General features: G+C 47.0%; 3 protein-coding genes and 1 long non-coding RNA gene across 9 annotated transcripts in view; 1 reads left to right on the forward strand and 3 right to left on the reverse strand.

Moving 5' to 3' along the window:
* KHDC1L (KH domain containing 1 like) overlaps positions 1-2031 on the reverse strand; it is a 39991-nt gene extending 37960 nt beyond the window's left edge. Inside the window, exon 1 of one of the 2 annotated variants that reach the window (XM_055113876.2) lies at positions 1746-1878. The gene's annotated coding sequence lies outside the window, so the exon portion shown is untranslated. Of the gene's footprint in view, positions 1-1745; positions 1879-1905 lie in introns of those variants that run through there. The other variant, XM_003809535.5, reaches the window with a different exon arrangement.
* KHDC1 (KH domain containing 1) overlaps positions 1-18794 on the reverse strand; it is a 68845-nt gene that overhangs the window by 19842 nt on the left and 30209 nt on the right. For 2 of the 4 annotated variants that reach the window (XM_008961759.4, XM_034962371.3), the window contains exon 1: positions 1746-1884. The exons of 1 other annotated variant lie outside the window; for it this stretch is intronic. The gene's annotated coding sequence lies outside the window, so the exon portion shown is untranslated. Of the gene's footprint in view, positions 1-1745; positions 1885-1905; positions 2039-18794 lie in introns of those variants that run through there. One more of the 4 variants, XM_008961760.4, reaches the window with a different exon arrangement.
* The window catches only part of KHDC3L (KH domain containing 3 like, subcortical maternal complex member), a 100886-nt gene continuing 84348 nt past the window's right edge, over positions 2257-18794 (forward strand). The window contains exon 1 of one of the 2 annotated variants that reach the window (XM_034962376.3): positions 2257-2394. The gene's annotated coding sequence lies outside the window, so the exon portion shown is untranslated. The remainder of the gene's footprint in view (positions 2395-18794) is intronic. The other variant, XM_034962377.3, reaches the window with a different exon arrangement.
* LOC134730505 (uncharacterized) lies at positions 9635-18774 on the reverse strand. The gene is made up of 2 exons (XR_010112293.1): positions 18305-18774; positions 9635-14581 (listed from the first exon to the last, which is right to left on the reverse strand). It is a non-coding gene; the product is annotated as an uncharacterized LOC134730505 (long non-coding RNA).

The following is an 18794-nucleotide window of genomic DNA, read 5'->3' on the forward strand; positions in this document are numbered from 1 at the left end:
CCAGGCATGGTGGCTCACGCCTGTAATCCCAGCACTTTGGGAGGCCGAGGTGAGCAGATTACCTGAGGTCAGGAGTTTGAGACCAGCCTGGCCAACATGGTGAAACCCCGTCTTTACTAAAAATACAAAAATTAGCTGGGCATGGTGGCGCATGCCTGTAATCCCAGCTACTTGAGAGGCTGAGGCACGAGAATGGCTTGAACCCAGAAGGCGGGGATTGCAGTGAGCTAAGATCACGCCACTGCCTGGTGACAGAGCTAGACTCTGTCTCAAAAAAAATAAATAAATAAATAAAATTTTTTTAAAAAAATAAGCATAGACTCTAGGACCAGGCACAGTGGCTCACACCTGTAATCCCAACACTTTGGGAGGTCGAGGCGGGCGGACCCCTTGAGCCCAGGAATTTGAGACCCGCCTGGGCAATATGGTGAAACCCTGTCACTATAAAAAAAATACCAAAAAAAAAAAAAAAATAGGCTGGGAATGGTGGCTCGCGCCTGTAATCCCAGCACTTTGGGAGGCCAAGGCGGGTGGATCACGAGGTCAGGAGTTTGAAACCAGCCTGGCCAAGGTGGTGAAACCCCATCTCTGCTAAAAATACAAAAATTAGCTGGGCATGGTGGCAGGCACCTGTAATCCCAGCACTTTGGGAGGCCAAGGCGGGTGGATCACGAGGTCAGGAGTTTGAAACCAGCCTGGCCAAGGTGGTGAAACCCCGTCTCTGCTAAAAATACAAAAATTAGCTGGGCATGGTGGCAGGCACCTGTAATCCCAGCTACTCGGGAGGCTGAGGCAGGAGAATCGCTTGAACCCGGGACATAGAGGTCGCAGTGAGCCAAGATCGCACCACTGCACTCCAGCCTGGGTGACACAGCAAGACTCCATCTCAAAAAAAAAAAAAAAAAAAAAAAAAAAGCCTAGCTGGGCAAGGTGGTATGTGCCTGCGGTCTCAGCTACTCAGGAGGTTGAGGTGAGAGAATTCATTGAGCCCGGCAGGTTGGGGCTGCAGTGAGCCATGATGGTGCCACAGCCCTCCAGCCTAGGCAGCAGGAAAGAGGCCCTTCTCAAAAAAAAAAGCCAAATTGATGTGCTCAAGCAAAGGTTTTGCCACTTACGGTGTAACCTTGGGCCAGTTGCTTAACCTCTCTTGACCTCACTTGCCTTCTTTGTAAACCAGAGGTGATAATAGTATACCCATTTCATAGGGCTGTGGTGAGAACTAGAGGAGTTAATACATTTAAAGAGCTTAAAAGTGTCTGGTGCATAGCAAGTGCTACGTAAATGTTAAACCTTTCCTGCCCTTTTCATCTGCTCCTCCTTTCCCTTGTTTCCTGTTACAGCATTCCTTCTTTTTTTCTTACTATTTCCTCACTATGCCTTTGCTTGAATACTAAAAAGAAACTACTGGTCCAACAGCAGGCAACACCTCATGCGATTACTTTAAATGACTTCAAAATAATACAAACATATCCAGCACAATAGTTTACATTTTAAAGGTGTTACACCCATTTTGTTTTGAGATGTGTCAACAAAACCCGTGTTTCTTTTCTTTCTATAAGTTTAAAATGTCCCCAAATCAATTAACAATAGAGGAAAGTCACACTATCTGTTTTAATTTTTCTCTTTATACTGCTATCTCCTGTTTCCCCTGTTTTTACACTTCTTTGCAGCTCACTTTCCTTATCTGTAAGATATTCTTAGGATGAACTTAGTAAGAAATGTGCAAGATCTAGATGAAGACCCACCAGATAGGATGCTCTCTTGCAGACACGCAACTCACTGACTCAACCAATGAGGAAATTATCCCACAAAGCAGATAATCCTAATGGAGGGCAGAATTCAGGACTGAGCATCTCAGTGATGCCGCCGGGAACCCAGGCTTCTCTGTCCCTTCACCGGACTAACCGAGTTCGAGACCACAGGGGGGTCAGGTAGCCAAGGCTGGGCTTTGACGGTAGGAATGAAGGAGGTGAGGGTGGCGCGCCGCAGGCCTGGGCCACTCCCTGAGTAGGGCGGCGGCGGCGGCGGCGGCGGCGGCGGCTGCGGCGGCGGCGGCGGCGGCTGCAGGCCTGGCCGATTGTGAGGAGACAGCGGTACCTCCTGGGCCGCGCACTCGACCCTTCCAGGGGTCCCGGCTCGCGCCGCGGCCGCGCGAGGCGCGCTCGAGCGGAAGTGGCGGCGACCCCGCCGGAAGCGCGCGGCTGCGGCGCGGGAAGCAACCCAGAGCCCTCCTCCTGCCTGCTCTGTGTAGGAGACAGCCTGCGGAGCCCACTGCCGGCACGCAGAGAGCCCAGCAGCTCTTGAGTCCAGGAAGCAAGGGTGGGAGGAGGGACGAGCCAGTGGCAATGACCCAGACCCGGACGACCCCCATTGCTGAGCCAGCGGAGCTGCTTGGTGAGTGGCCTCCAGGCGGCATCTCTTGCTCTCAGCCCGGAGGGGGTTTTGGGGACCCAGGCTGTGGGGCTGCCTCTTCCCATGCCTTCAGTTCACCCCGATATGGGGTGAAAAACCCTAGAGACCCTCGGGAGTCGGTCCACCAAGGGAGGTCCAGACTCCCCAGGAATGTTGCCTGGGGAGGGTTGTCGCGGTGGGTGGGGTGGGGGGGGTGACCCAGGCCCACCCTCTGCAGGGCACTTAAAATGCTCCACATCCCCAGTGGATGCCTGTCACGCATCACACCGTGGTGTATTTGAGATCCCATATGCTCCACATCCCCAGTGGATGCCTGTCACGCATCACACCGTGGTGTATTTGAGATCCCATCTGCCACTTGGGCTGGAGGGAAATGAATGTTTTTGGGTTTCTTGTCATTGCTTCCTGCGGATTCCATTTTACTCCTGTTCGTTTATGGCCTCAAACATGAATTTGAAGAATTTTGCCCTCCCTGGCAGTATTGGGAAGAAGATTCTTTTGTTCAAGTCCGTTTGGACAATTAGATGGGAGTATTTACAAAAGGTCGGGCTGGGCACAGTGGTTCACACCTGTAATCCCAACACTTTGGGAGGCCAAAGAGCAAGGATCTCTTGAGCCCAGGAGTTCGAAACCAGCTGGGGCAACAGAGGGAGAACTTGTCTCTACAAAAAATTTAAAAATTAGCTGGGCATGGTGGTGCACGCCTGTAGCCCAAGCTATATGGGAAGCTGAGGTGGGAGGATTGCTTGAGCCCGAGAGTTTGAGGCTGCTGTGAGCTGAGATCACGCCACTGCATTCCAGCCTGGGCAACAAAGCAAGACCCTGTCTGAGGTCAACTCTGCCCCCAGGAAGGTATGGGACCTTGCAATCTTATCTAGGTTGCGTCTTTTTCACTGAAATCACGAAATCATTAAGGTAAGTAGGGAAGGGTCAAGATAGCTAAGATGAGTGAGGGGACACAGACACCAATAAAAGTTCTAACTTTGAGGACTCCTCCAGTATTCTTTTCATCCTAAAGCTTCTGGCCTATCAGCTAGTTCAGACACAGCCTAGGAGTCTCAAGCCAGTACAGGAACAAGGAGGCAGGTTGCCCTCTTGGGGCAAAGCTGTGGCCCCACCCTTGATGAAGAACACCTGTAGGAACCCAGGACCTGTGAGCAGGTAGAGTCCTGAAGGTTTAAGATTCTGTGGAGCAGGTATGTGCAGTGCCAGTGCGCAACCAGCAACTGATGGACAGGAATAGGTAGAGCTGCTCTGAGTGCATTCCTTTGGCAAGCCTGGGCCAGAGGCACACAGGAAGGAATTAGTCATGTGGTATCATAGGCCAGGTGTGGAAGCAAATGAGCCAGAGTGGAACCAGGACCAGCCAGGGCCAAGGCAGGGAGAAGAGTTCCTCTAGCTGACATTGACAGGAAAGCAGAGTCAAAAACCTGGAATGGTTTGCTTCAAAGACTGGATGCTGCCTAATGACCTCGAAAGCCAGTGATACCTGGACTCTTGAGTGAGCAAGGCAGATTTTGGAATGAGCACACAACTTCAAGTAAGCCCAGAGATGATTACCTGTAGTTTCTGCTGCTCTTAGAGGCAGAATCATCTGAGAACTGATTGAGGAGTGCATGTATATCCCAGAGACTAGTGCACTCTAGGATAAAAGGAGTCATTCAGCCCTTACTTGTGGTTGGATGCAGGGTGTAGTTTCAATAAAATGTCACAGAACAAATTTCTAAGACCTTTAGGTTGAGGGAGTGTTAGAGTTTGTCTAGTAGTATATTTCTCATCAGTTACCTATTTAGCTGTTCTGCATAGGCCTTTGAGATAAGGAAATAAGTAAGATAAGTTCTCCCCAGAAACCGCAAAACAATTATAATGTTGAGAGAAGAATGAAGTAGTAACTGTCTGTACTGAAGAAGGAATTCGGTGTACAGAAAAGAGGTCACTGCCTGAGGTCAGGAGTTCAAGATCAGCCTGGCCAACATGGTGAAACCCCATCTCTACAAAAATACAAAAATTAGTCGGGCATGATGGTGGGTGCCTGTAATCCCAGCTACTCGGGAGGCTGAGGCAGGAGAATTGCTAGAACCTGGGAGGTGGAAGTTGCAGTGAGCCAAGACTGTGCCATTGCACTCTGGCCTGGGCAACTGAGCGAGACTCCGTCTCAAAAAAAAAAAAAAAAAAAGGTAACGTGACTGGTCACTGTGAGCTGGATTGGAGGAAGGTGGGAATGGAGACTAAGGGCTCTTGCTGAGAGGAGTTTGAGTAAGCCTTTTTCAGGTTCTCTTGTCTTTAGCATTTAAATCCTGGACTTCATAAGTAGACTGACAGTTGTGGCATCAACACAACTAAAAGGCAGGGTTACCCTCTTAGAGTACACTTGGAAAATCAGTCTGAAATGAAAGAAACTTTCTTGGTGAAGTGGAAGTGGAAGTTTTGGTTGGGTGCAGTGGCTCATACCTGTAATCCTAACATTTTGGGAGGCAAAGGTGGGAGGATTGCTTGAGACCAGGAGTTTGAGACCAGCCTGGGCAACATGGCGAGATCCCTTTTCTTTTTCTTTTTTTTGGGGGGAGACGAGGTCTGGCTTTGTTACCCAGGCTAAAGTGCAGTGCAATGGCATTCTAACACTCACCCAACCTAAGGGTCTTAGTATCCATACAAAAAGCATTGACAAAAAGCATGCCATATGTTAAGATCAAGGTTTATCTTTGGGTGTTGAGTGCAACACTTGTTATAAGAAGCAAAATAAACTTAGAAGCAAAGGAGTGGATGAAGATCTGTCTTGGGAGAAAATCCAAAGATTAGTTGTGATCAGAGTATAGTACCTTTTGGCCTGACTTATATAACAAACTCTGCAATATGTTAAAACCTTTAATGAAAACAAGGGAGATGTTGGACTCTAATGTCACTCTTAATAATGAAATAACCAACATTTGTTGAGCTTTTTACTACATACCACAGGTGTTCTTCTAAGCTTTTTACTTTCATTAGCTCAATAGTCCTTGCCTTATCATATAATAGGCACTACTGCATGGATATATGTTGTCATTTACTGAGGAAGCAATTATCAAGAGCCCAGACAATAAGCTGAGAAATCTGAGTTGACTTTAAAGTCCTCCTGTGTTTCAACAAGGGTGCCAAGACCATTCGATGGAGGAGGGACAGTCTTTTCAAAAAATGGTACTTGGAAAGCTGGATACCCACATACAAAAGAATGTTGTTGGCCTCCTTACCTTATACCAGATACAGAACTTAAAGTGGATCAAAGACCTAAATGTAAAACTGTTAGAAGAAAACACAGGGCAAAAGCTTCATGATGTTAGATTTGGCAATGATTTCTCAGATATGACTCCAAAAGCATATGCAACAACAACAAAAAAGATGAATTGGATTTCATCAAAATTATAAACTTTTGTGCATCAAAGAACATGAAGAAGAATGAAAAGACAACCCACAGAATGAGAAAAAAATATTTGCAAATCATGTATCTGATAAGAGATAAATATACAGGATAACAACCCAATTGAAACATAAAGTAGCCAAGTGCATTGGCACACACTTATAGTCCCTACTATTCAGGAGGCTGAGGCAGGAGGATTGCTGAGCCCAGAAGTTCGAGACCAGCGTGGGCAACATTGCAAGGCCCTATCTCAAACAATAAATTATAAGCAAAGGACTTAAATAGACATTTCTCCAAAGACGATATACAAATGGCCAATAAGAACATGAAAAGATGTTCAACATCACTAGTCATTAGGGAAATGCAGATCAAAACCACAATGAGATACCAGTTCATACCCATTAGAATGGCTGTCATCAAAAAAATGGGGCCAAGCACGGTGGCTTATGCCTGTAATCCCAGCACTCTAGGAGGCCAAGGCAGGTGGATCACCTAAGGTCAGGAGTTCAAGACCAGCCTGGCCAACATGGCAAAACCCCATCTCTACTAAAAAAATGCAAAAAGTAGCTGGTTGTGGTGGCAGGCGCCTGTAGTCCCAGCTACTCGGGAGGCTGAGGCACGAGAATTGCTTGAACCTGGGAGACAGAGGTTGGAGTGAGCTGAGATCACGCCACTGCACTCCAGACTGGGTGACAGAGGAAGACTCCATCTCAAAAAAAAGAAAAAAGAAAAGAAAAAATGGAAAAGACAAAATTGTTGGCAAAGATATTGAGAAATTTGAACCCTTGTTATTACTGGTAGGAATATAAAATGGTGCAGCCACTGTGGAAAACAGTTTAATGTGTCCTCAGAAAGTTAGAGAATTACCTTATGACCCAGCAATTCCATTTTTAGGTATATATTCAAAAGAATTGAAAGCAGAGACTGAAATAAGTGCAGATACTTGGATGCCAGTATTTATAATAGCATTATTCACAGTGGCCAAAATGTGGAACCAACCCAAGAATTGATGAGCAGATGAATGGATAAACAAAATGTGATTTAGACATACAACGGAATATTATTCAGCCTTTTTTTTTTTTTTTTTGAGACGGAGTTTCGTTCTTGTTGCCCAGCCTGGAGTGCGATGGCCCGATCTCAGCTCACTGCAACATCCGCCTCCTGGGTTCAAGCAATTCTCCTGCCTCAACCCCCCGAGTAGCTGGGATTACAGGCACACGCCACCATGCCCAGCTAATTTTGTATTTTTAGTAGAGACGGGATTTTTCTCCATGTTGGTCATGTGTCCGGAATTGGTGGGTTCTTGGTCTCACTGACTTCGAGAATGAAGCCGCAGACCCTCACGGTGAGTGTTACAGCTCTTAAGGTGGCACATCTGGAGTTTCTTCCTTCTTATGTTTGGATGTGTTCGGAGTTTCTTCCTTCTGGTGGGTTCGTGGTCTCCCTGGCTCAGGACTGAAGCTGCAGACCTTCACCGTGAGTGTTACAGCTCTTAAGGCGGTGCATCTGGAGTTTTTCGTTCCTCCCAGTGGGCTCGTGGTCTCGCTGGCTTCAGGAGTGAAGCTGCAGACTTTCGCGGTGAGTGTTACAGCTCATAAAAGCAGTGTGGCCCCAAAGAGTAAGCAGCAGCAAGATTTATTGCAAAGAGCAAAGAACAAAGCTTCCACGGTGTGGAAGGGGACCCCAACGGGTTGCCGCTGCTGGCTCGGGAAGCCTGCTTTTATTCTTTTATCTGGCCCCACCCACGTCCTGCTGATTGGTAGGGCCAAGTGGTCTGTTTTGGACAGGGCGCTGATTGGTGCGTTTACAATCCCTGAGCTAGACATAAAGGTTCTCCGCGTCCCCACTAGATTAACCAGATACAGAGTGTGGATACAAAGGTTCTCCAAGGCCCCACCAGAACGGCTAGATACAGAGTGTCGATTGGTGCACTCACAAACCCTGAGCTAGACACAGGGTGCTGATTGGTGTATTTACAATCCCTGAGCTAGATATAAAGACTCTCCACGTCCCCACCAGACTCAGGAGCCCAGCTGGCTTCGCCTAGTGGATCCTGCACCAGGGCTGCAGGTGGAGGTGCCTGCCAGTCCTGCGCCCTGCGGTCGCACTCCTCAGCCCTTGGGTGGTCGATGGGACTGGGCGCCATGGAGCAGGGGGTGGTGCTCGTCGGGGAGCTCAGGCAGCACAGGAGCCCGTGGAGTGGGTGGGCGGCTCAGGCATGGCGGGCTGCAGTTCCCGAGCCCTTGCCCCGCCGGAAGGCAGCTAAGGCTCGGTGAGAAATCGAGCCCAGCGCCGGTGGACTGGCACTGCTGGGGGACCCAGTACACCCTCCGCAGCCGCTGGCCCGGGTGCTAGGCCCCTCATTGCCCGGGGCCGGCAGGGCCGGCCGGCTGCTCCGAGTATGGGGCCACCAAGCCCATGCCCACCCGGAACTCCAGCTGGCCTGCAAGCACCGCGCGCAGCCCCGGTTCCCGCTCGCGCCTCTCCCTCCACACCTCCCTGCAAGCTGAGGGAGCCGGCTCTGGCCTCGGCCAGCCCAGAAAGGGGCTCCCACAGTGCAGCGGTGGGCCGAAGGGCTCCTCAAGTGCCGCCAAAGTGGGAGCCCAGGCAGAGGAGGTGCCGAGAGCGAGCGAGGGCTGTGAGGACTGCCAGCACGCTGTCACCTCTCAGTCAGGCTGGTCTCAAACTCCCAACCTCACGTGATCTGCCCGCCTGGGCCTCCCAAAGTGCTGGGATTACAGGCATGAGTCACTGTGCCCAGCCTGAATCTTTTTATGTTTATTGTTTGTGGATTTTGTTTCATTCTTACGAATGCCCTCCTTATTCCATGACTATAAAATATTTGCTAATGGTTTCCTGTGGTATGGTTTGAGTTTTCTTTTTTACATTTAAATGTTTGATGTTCCTAAGGTGTGATTCGATTTAGGTTGTTAGGTATAGTTCAAATGAATTTTTATTATTTTTATTATTTTACCTATTTAAGTCTAATTTTACTGTTTGTTGTTGTTGTTGTTGTTGAAGACAGAGCCTCACTCTGCCACCCAGGCTGGAGTGCAGTGGTGTGATCATAGCTCACTGCAGCCTCAAATTCCTGGACTCCAGTTATCTTCCCACCTCAGTCTCCTGAGCAGCTGGGACTACAGGCATGGACCACTATGCCTGGCCAATTTTTTAATTGTTTTTATTTTTGTGGAGACAAGGTCTCACCATCTTGCCCAGGCTGATCTCAAGCTCCTTGGCTCAAGTGATCCTCCCTCCTTGGCCTCCCAAAGTGCTGGGATTACAGGTGTGACCTATTGCACCTGGCCTCAAATGGATTTTTAATAGGTTATAACCTGTTTATTCCAATGGTAATTCAATCCTTGATTGAGTAATCCGCCTTTTCCACAGTAATCTGAATTGTCCCCTTTATTAAATATTAAATTTCTATGCATATATGTGGGTGTATTTTTGGTTTTCTGTTCTATTTCATTGATTGGTCTTTTCATGCATTAATAAAACTGCAGCCTTTTATTTATTGAAGTATTGTACTATTTAGTACACGGATAGGACTAAGCCTTTTTCATGCCTGTTTTTTGTAGAGCTTGTAGTTTAGGAATCATTTTAAAATTTTTACATGGTTTAACCCAGGAGGCAGAGGTTGCAGTGAGCTGAGATTTTGCCACTACACTCCAACCTGGGCAACAGAGCGAGACTCCATTCCAAAAAAATAAGAAAAACAGAAAAATAATAATTACATCTGCAAAGACCTTATTTCCAGGTAAGTCCACATTCACAAGTATCAGGAATTAGAACTTGGACATATCTTTTTGAGGTATTCAATTTAACCCACTACACCCAGTTGACAATATATATCAACACCCTCTTCACTTAGTGTGCTGAAGGAATTGATCCTATAGTGGAAAAGTTTTTGTTTCTATTTTTTCTTTTTTTTTTTTCTGAAATCGAATTTTGCTCTTGTCGCCCAGGCTAGAGTGCAGTGGCGTGATCTCAGCTCACTGCAACCTCCACCTCCCAGGTTCAAATGATTCTCCTGCCTCAGCCTCCCGAGTAGCTGGGACTACAGGCACGTGCCACCACGCCTGGCTAATTTTTTGTATTTTTAGTAGAGACGGGGTTTTACCATCTTGGCCAGGCTGGTCTCGATCTCCTGACCTCATGATCCACCCACATCGGCCTCTCAAAGTGCTGGGATTACAAGCGTGAGCCACCGCGCCCGGCCTGTTGCTCTTTTTCTTTGTACATTCTGTTAATATTTTCATCGTTAATTAGTAAATGATGGCAGTGTTTTTCAGACTGCAAGTTGTCACCCATTAGAGAATGGTGAAATTAGCTTAGTCGGTCACAATCAATACCCTTTATAATATAAAAGAATGTAGCAAAGTCTATTAATTTCTTTTTGAAATATATAGACATGATGTAAAATGTTTTGGTTTGTTGTTGTTGTTGTTGTTGGGGGGGACAGAATCTCACTCTGACGCCCAGGCTGGAGTGCAGTGGCACGATCTCAGCTCACTGCAACCACCTCCGCCCTCTGGGTCCAAGTGATTTTCTGCCTCAGCCTCCTCAGTAGCTGGGATTACAGGCACCCGCCACCACACCTGGCTAATTTTGTATTTTTAGTAGACACAGGGTTTCACCATCTTGGCCAGGCTGGTCTTGAACTCCTGACCTCGTGATCCACCTGCCTTGGCCTCCCAAAGTGCTGGGATTACAGGTGTAATCCACCGTGCCTGGTGTAAAATATATTTTTTATTATGAGTCTAAGTCAAAAAAGCATAAGAAACAGGTATGATGCATTCCTACCTTGTAATAATGAATAGCCATTAAGAAGACTGAGGTTAGGCTGGGTGCAGTGGCTCACACCTGTAATCTCAGCACTATGGGAGGCCGAGGCGGGTGGATCACCTGAGGTCAGGAGTTCAAGACCAGCCTGGCCAACATGGTGAAACCCCTTCTCTACTAAAACTACAAGAATTAGCCAAGCATGGTCGCGCATGCCTGTAATCCCAGCTACTAGGGGGTGCTGAGGCAGGAGGATCGCTTGAACCTGGGAGGCAGATGTTGCAGTGAGCTGAGATCGTGCCACTGCACTCCAGCCTGGGCAACAGAGTGAGACTCCATCTCAAAAAAAAATAAGAAGACTGAGGTTGATCAGTATGTACTGACAGATGGGGATGTCCTTGGTACATATGGATGTGGACTGAAAAATCAACTCTTTATAGTGTAATCCCATTTAAAAAAAAAGGTTACAAATTGTGCTTTTCTATGAGTAGTGTTGACTGTCAACACCAGACAACACTACTCATAGAAAAGCACAATTTGTCTCTAAAGGTCCACCAGAAAAAACTTTTGATCATGCAAACCTAAGTTTATTAGAATTCCTATGCCATCATTTTTGTTTGTTTGTTTTTGAGACGGAGTCTTGCTCTGTCGCCCACGCTGGAGTGCAATGGAGCGATCTCGGCTCACTGCAATCTCTGCCTCCCAGGTTCAAGCTATTCTCCTGCCTCAGACTCCCAAGTAGCTGGGACTACAGGCACCTGCCACCACGTCGGGGTTTCACCATGTTGTCTAAGCTGGTCTCGAACTGCTGACCTTGTGATCCGCCCACCCTGGCCTCCCAAAGTGCTGGGATTACAGGCGTGAGCCACCGCGCCCAGCCCTCCTACACCATCTTGACAGAACCTTAGTACAATCTCAGAAGGAAAAAGCCAGGTAGAAGGCCAGACGTGGTGGCTCACACCCGTAATCCCAGCGCTTTGGGAGGCTGAGGTGGGCATATCACTTCAGATCAGGAGTTCCAGACCAGCCTAGCCAACATGGTAAGACCCCGTCTCTTCTAAAAATACAAAAAAATTAGCCAGGTTTGGTGGCGGGTGCCTGTAATCCCAGTTACTCAGGAGGCTAAGGCAGGAGAATCGCTTGAACCCAGAAGGCAGAGGTTGCAGTGAGCCAAGATGGCACCACTGCACTCCAGCCTGGGTGACAGAGCAAGACTCCATCTCAGGGGGGAAAAGAAAAAAAAAGAAGAAAACAGGGAGAGATCTTTATATTTTAGGGCCTGGGCTGGATAATTTTTTCTTTTCTTTTCTTTTTTTGGAGATGGAGTCTCCCTCTGTCACCCAGGCTGGAGTGCAATGGGGTGATCTTGGCTCACTGCAACCTCCACCTCCCAGGTTCAAGTGATTCTCCTGCCTCAGCCTCCCAAGTAGCTGGGATTATAGGCACGTGCCACCACGCCTGGCTAATTTTTGTATTTTTAGTAGAGATGGGGTTTCACCATGTTGGCCAGGCTGGTGGCGAACTCTTGACCTCAGGTGATCCGCCCACCTCGGCCTCCCAAAGTGCTGGGATTACAGGCGTGAGCCACTGCGCCCAGCTTTTTTGTTTGTTTGTTTGTTTGTTTTTGAGACGGAGTCTCTCTCTGTTGCCCAGGCTGGAGTGCAATGGCGTGATCTCGGCTCACTGCAACCTTCGCCTCCTGGGTTCAAGCAATTCTCCTGTCTCAGCCTCCCAAGTAGCTGGGATTACAGGCACGTGCCACAACGCCCAGCTAATTTTTGTATTTTCAGTAGAGATAGGGTTTCACCATGTTGGCCAGGCTGGTCTCGAACTCCTGACCTGAAGTGATCCCCCCGCCTCGGCCTCCCAAAGTGCTGGAATTATAGGCATGAGCAACCACTCCCAGCCTAAAATTGACATTTTAAAATGTTATTTTATTTATTCATTTTAAAATAATAGTAATAAGCCAGGCACAGGCCGGGCGCAGTGGCTCACGCCTGTAGTCCCAGCACTTTGGGAGGCCAAGGTAAGCAGATCATGAGGTCAGGAGATCGAGACCATCCTGGCTAACACGGTGAAACCCCGTCTCTACTAAAAATACAAAAAATTAGCCGGGCGTGGTGGTGGGCGCCTGTAGTCCCAGCAACTCAGGAGGCTGAGGAGGCAGGAGAATGGCGTGAACCCGGGAGGTGGAGCTTGCAGTGAGCCGAGATCACGCCACTGTCCTCCAGACTGGGCAACAGGGCAATACTCTGTCTTAGAAAAAATTTAAAAAAAAGCCAGGCACAATGGTTCACACCTGTAATCCTAACACTTTGGGAAGCAAAGGTGGGAGGATCACTTGAAGCCAAGAGTGGAGACCAGCCTGAGCAACCTAATGAAACTGCATCTCCATAAAAAATAAAAAGTTAACCAGGTGTGGTGGCAGACCTGTAGTCCCAGCTACTTGGGAAGATTGCTTGAATTCGGGAGTTTGAGGCTACAGTGAAATACAATGGAGCCACTGCATACCAGCCTGGGTGACAGAGTGAGACCCTTTCTCTAAAAAAACAAAATGACAATAATAGCCACTACATGTTATAACATTTTTATTAAATCAATTTTTATCCAATATTAACATAACATTACATTTTTAATGAAAAATAACTATTTGCCAAAACAAAAAAGAATGGCATCATTCTACATTTTTGCAAATATGTATAGCGGGGCTCATTAGGCAATTGCCTGGACTCTCATCCCAGTCCACTTCTATTTATTAGCTGGTTAGCATTGCAGCAATCATCCTCATTCTAATGTATCCATTGTCCATTGCTGAGAGAAAGAAATCTATGAACTCTACCTAATGTTGGTGAGCAGTGTGCCTTATATGGTTTGGCTCTGTGTCCCCACCCAGATCTCACCTTGAATTGTAATAATCCCCACATGCAAAGGGCAAGACCAGGTGGAAGTAATTGGATCATGGGGGCGGTTTCCCCCATGCTGTTCTCGTGATGAGTGACTCTCACGACATCTGATGGTTTTATAAGCGTCTGGCATTTCCCCTACTGGCGCTCATTCATTCTCCTACCACCTTGTGAAAAGGTGCCTTCCGCCATGATTGTAAGTTTCCTGAGGTCTCCCCAGCAATGTGGAACTGTGAGTCAAACCTCTTTTCTTTGTAAGGTACCCAGTCTCGTGTAGCAGCATAACAGACTAATACAGTGCCTTTGATAATTTTATAACATTTATTATTGGGAAACAACTGGAGCAAAGAAGGCCTGTACTCCAACCCAGGTTCTTGCACCCTACCATGCGAGCGTCACCTGGACTGGCTGGAGATGGGATCTGTGCACTGCTGAGGCCTTGTACTGGCTAGCCAGGATCTGAGGGAGCCAATTAGCGGGTGCCCCTGGAGGAGGTGGAGCTTACAGAAGGAACTAACCTGGCACCATGGGCCAATCTAGAGCAGTCTTGTCCTGTCCCCAGTCCACAAGGGATTCTCTCTAATTTCAGATCCCAGTCTGAGGCCGGGTGCGGTGGCTCATGCCTGTAATCCCAACACTTTGGGAGGCCCAGGCGGGCAGATCACCTGAGGTTGGGAATTTGAGACCAGCCTGACCAACATGGAGAAACCCCGTCCCTACTAAAAATACAAAAAGCTGGGCATGGTGGCGCATACCTATAATCCCAGCTACTCGGGAGGCTGAGGCAGGAGAATCACTTGAACCCAGGAGGTGAAGGTTGTGGTCAGCCAAGATCGCACCACTGCACTCCAGCCTGGGCAACAAGAGCGAAACTCTGTCTTAAAAACAAAACAACAAAAAAACAAAAACAGATCCCAGTCTGTTTGCAGGCAATGGCACCCAGCCTGGTTGCAACCCTGTGCAGGGTGACACGGCTCTATGGGAAGTGTGTCCATCCCGGAAAGGGACTCCTTTTGCATACTTGCCTCACTGGTGCAGGTTTAGGCACATTCTGAAACCATCAGTGCTTTACTTGGTGGCTGGTCACCTGGAAAAGATATTTGGTAAGTGTCCTGGTGTCTTTACCACTGCGCTACACTTTTGACTCCCCTGGCTCACCCTAAACCACCCGCCTGAAACCTAAGGCAGAATCTAGTGTCCTGCAGGCCAGCATCCCAGTGACATCTTTCCCCTCTCCCCCCAATCCCCTCCCAGCCTTGCCCCATTTGGTAAAACTTCAACCTTCCTTTCTACACAGGCTCAAGCAGAGTCTTCCTCCTGGTGTTCCAGCAGGAGTTCAAGGTCCTGCTCCCTATAGGATAGCTAGATTCTGAGGGCAGTGTTGAGATCCTCATCTCCAGAAGGTGCTGGTGCCAGAAATATGACAAAAGGCTGATTGACGGGCCAGGCGCGGTGGCTCACGCCTGTATTCCCAGCACTTTGGGAGGCCAAGGCGGGTGGATCATGAGGTCAAGAGTTCGAGACCATCCTGGCCAATATGGTGAAACCCTGTCTCTACTAAAAATACAAAAAATTAGCTGGGCGTGGTGGCACGCATCTGTAGTCCCAACTACTTGGGAGGCTGAGGCAGGAGAATTGCTTGAACCGGGAGGAGGAGGTTGCAGTGAGCAGAGATCGTGCCACTGCTCTCCAGCCTGGGCAGCAGACTGAGTGAGATTCCGTCTAAAAAAAAAAAGAGGCCTGGTGTGGTGGCTCAGGCCTGTAATCCTAGCACTTTGGGAGGCTGAGGCAGGTAGATTGCCTGAGGTCAAGAGGTCAGGACCAGCCTGTCCAACATGGTGAAACCCCATCTCTACTAAAAATGCAAAAATTAGCCAGATGTGGTGGCACATGCCTGTAATCCCAGCTACTTCGGAGGCTGAGGCAGGAGAATCGCTTGAACCCAGAGTGTGGAAGTTGCAGTGAACCAAGATCATGCCACTTCACTCCAACCTGGGCGAAAGAGCAAAACTTCATCTCAAAAAAAGAAAAGTATTAAAAAAAAAAAAACAAACAACTAGCCAGGCTTTGTAGCATGTGCCTGTTGCCCCTTCTAATTGGAAGGCTGAGGTGGGAAGATCACTTGAGCTTGGGAGGTTAAGGCTGCAGTGAGCAGTGGTTGCACCACCTCACTCCAACCTGGGGTCAGAAGGAGACCCTATCTCAAAAAAAACAACTTTGTAAACTGTGATCCACACCTCAGTGCAGTGGGATAAAACTGTCCAGTAGCCTTGGCCTCCGAGGCCCTGTCTGAATCCTCCTTTTTTGCACCTGTAGCTAAAGGGCAGCAAGTGTTTTCTGTACTCTGTATTCACTTTTAGACAAGTCACTTTTAGAGACTTGTTTAAAGATTCAAAATGAGTTATAATAAAAAATAAATGTAAAATATACCTAGCAATTGGTATCGATTGACAAGAAAGCTTTCTTTGCTTGCTCCCACATGAAGAAAAAAGGTGAAGAATTACAAAAGGTTGGTTCAGCTTTTCAATTTTTTTGTGTTAAGTGGGTGTAGCTAGGATAATTAATGTCCCAGGGAACTTTTGTAAATAAGGAAGAACATTCCTGTTTATTCTTTCATTAATGCTAGTTTTGAAAAAATAGGCTCTATAAATTAAGTTTTCATGTGTTGAAATATTGACAAACTGATTCCATTCTCCTTGACTGTTAAAAAGAACAAGTCTGGTCGGGCACGGTGGCTCACACCTGTAATTCAAGACTGGGAAGTGGAGGCAGGCGGATCACCTGAGGTCAGGAGTTCCAGACCAGCCTACCCAACATGGTGAAACCCCATCTCTACTAAAAATACAAAAATTAGCCAGGCATGTTGGCATGCGCCTATAATCCCAGCTACTCAGGAGGCTGAGGCAGGAGAATCGCCTGAACCCAGGAGGCAGAGGTTGCAGTGAGCCAAGATTGTGCCATTGCACTCCAGTGTGGGTGACAGAGCAAGACTCTGTCTCCAAAAAAAACAGAACAAGTCTGTCATGTTTCTTTATCATGATTTTCAGTAGCTTAAATGACAAAACACATTATCAGTTAGTATAAAACTTTAAAATATCGCTTGGGCCAAGCGCAATTGCTTATATCTGTAATCCCAGCACTTTGGGAGACCGAGGCAGGAAGATTGCTTGAGTCCAGGAGTTCAAAACAAGCCTAGGCAGTATAGTGAGACCTTGTCTCTATAAAAAAAACTTAAAAATTAGCCAGGCATGTTGGCATGTACCTATGTAGTCCCACCTACAGAGGTAGCAGTAGGTGGGACAGAGGCAAGAGGATCACTCGGGCCTGGATTCAGGCTGCAGTGAGCCATGATCACACCAGCCACTGTGCTATAGTCTGTATGATGGAGATCGTGTCTCAAAAAAAAAAAAAAAAAAAATCACTAAATTAGCGTTTGGTATATGTCAGGTTTTATGGTTTTTATTGTTTGTGAAGTTAAATATCTTTTTATACCTTTGTCAAACATTTGTGTTTCTTTTGTAGATGCTTTCTCTCTCTCTCTCGGGTGTTTTTTTTTTTTTTTTTTTGAAATGGAGTCTTGCTCTGTCACCCAGCTGGAGTGCAGTGGTGCGATCTCGGCTCACTGCGACCTCCGCCTCCCGGGTTCAAGCGATTCTCCTGCCTTGGCCTCCTGAGTAGCTAGGATTACAAGCACAAGCCACCACGCCCGGCTAATTTTTTTTGTTGTTGTTGTACTTTTAGTTTCACCGCCACATTGGCCAGGCTGGTCTCAAACTCCTGACCTCAAGTGATCCCCCCACCTCGGCCTCCCAAAATGCTGGGATTACAGGCGTGAGCCATGGCGCCTGGCCAGAATGCCTTCTCATGTCCTTTGCCTATATTTCTATTGATGTGTTTCTTTTTCTTACTAGTCTACAACAACTTTTTATTTTTTTATTTTTAGAGACAGGGTCTCGCTACATTGCCCAGGCTGGTCTTGAACTCCTGGCCTCAAACAATTCTCCTGCCTTGGCCTCCCAGAATGTTGGGATTACAGGCATGAGCCACTGTAGGCTAGCCCTAGCTCTTTATTTTTAATTTCAGTTTTCATTTGGTTTTACTTTTATTTATAGTACTTTTTCAGTATCACAAATGTTGATGTTTTTATGGGACTAAATCCATTCAACTTTTTCATTATGAATTTTTGCATTATGATTTTTATTTTATTACAGTATATTGTAATTTTTTGTTTTATTGTTGTTAATTTCTTACTGTGCCTAACATAAACTTTATCATGGTATGTATGCATAGGAAAAATCACAGTACATATAGAGTTCAGTTATATTCATGGTTTCTGGCATCCACTGGAGGTCTTAGACCATATCCCCCAAGGATAAGGGGGCACTATTGTACACGAATTTTACAGATGAGGACAGTGTGAGAATATCAAATAACGTTTTTCCTGCCTCTTTGTCACTTTTCATGTGAATACATTCTCTCACACTTGGCTACAAACTCCTTTTTGGCATGGATGATAAATCTGTATTCTTCTACTACTGAGACCCTAGGTACACAGTTAAACACTAGATGATTGACTGTTACAGTGATTGCATATTTATCAACCAGTTAGCCTTAATTAATGCATGTGGTATTAATGAATAAAAACCAGGTCAATCTGGCATGGTGGCTCATGCCTATAATCCCAGCATTTTGGGAGGCCAAGGCTCGCAGATCACTTGCAGTCAGGAGTTCAAGACCACCTTGGCCAACGTGGCGAAACCCCATCTCTACTAAAAATACAAAAAACTTAGCCAGGCATAGTGGCGCACACCTGTAATCCAGCTACTTGGGAGCCTGAGGCAGGAGAATTGCTTGAACCTGGGAGGTGCAGGCTGCAGTGAGCCGAGATCGCGCTCCAGCCTAGGTGACAGAGCGAGCCTGTCTCAAAAAATAAAAATGAAAATAAAAAACCAAGTCAACTATATGGCCATTTGACTGTATATAAATCTCTCTATATGCTCTACAGTATCAAGAAAAGTCTGCGAAAATTGCATATTAATAATTGGGAAAATATGTTGAAATTTTTTTCTCCATTTGCCTCAATGATAACATGGGACCATGGATTTTTTTTTTTTTTTTTTTTTAAAGAGATGTGGTGTCGCTGTCACCCAGGCTGGAGTGCAGTGGCGAACATGGCTCACTGCAGCCTTGACCTCTTAGGCTCGAGCAATCCTCCTGCCTCAGTCCCCCAAGTAACTTGGACTATAGGCACCCACCACCACACCCAGCTAATGTTTATATTTTTCGTAGAGACAGAGTTT

The sequence above is a fragment of the Pan paniscus genome, chromosome 5 (assembly GCF_029289425.2).
Source record: "Pan paniscus chromosome 5, NHGRI_mPanPan1-v2.0_pri, whole genome shotgun sequence".
Taxonomy (NCBI): Eukaryota; Metazoa; Chordata; class Mammalia; order Primates; family Hominidae; genus Pan; species Pan paniscus.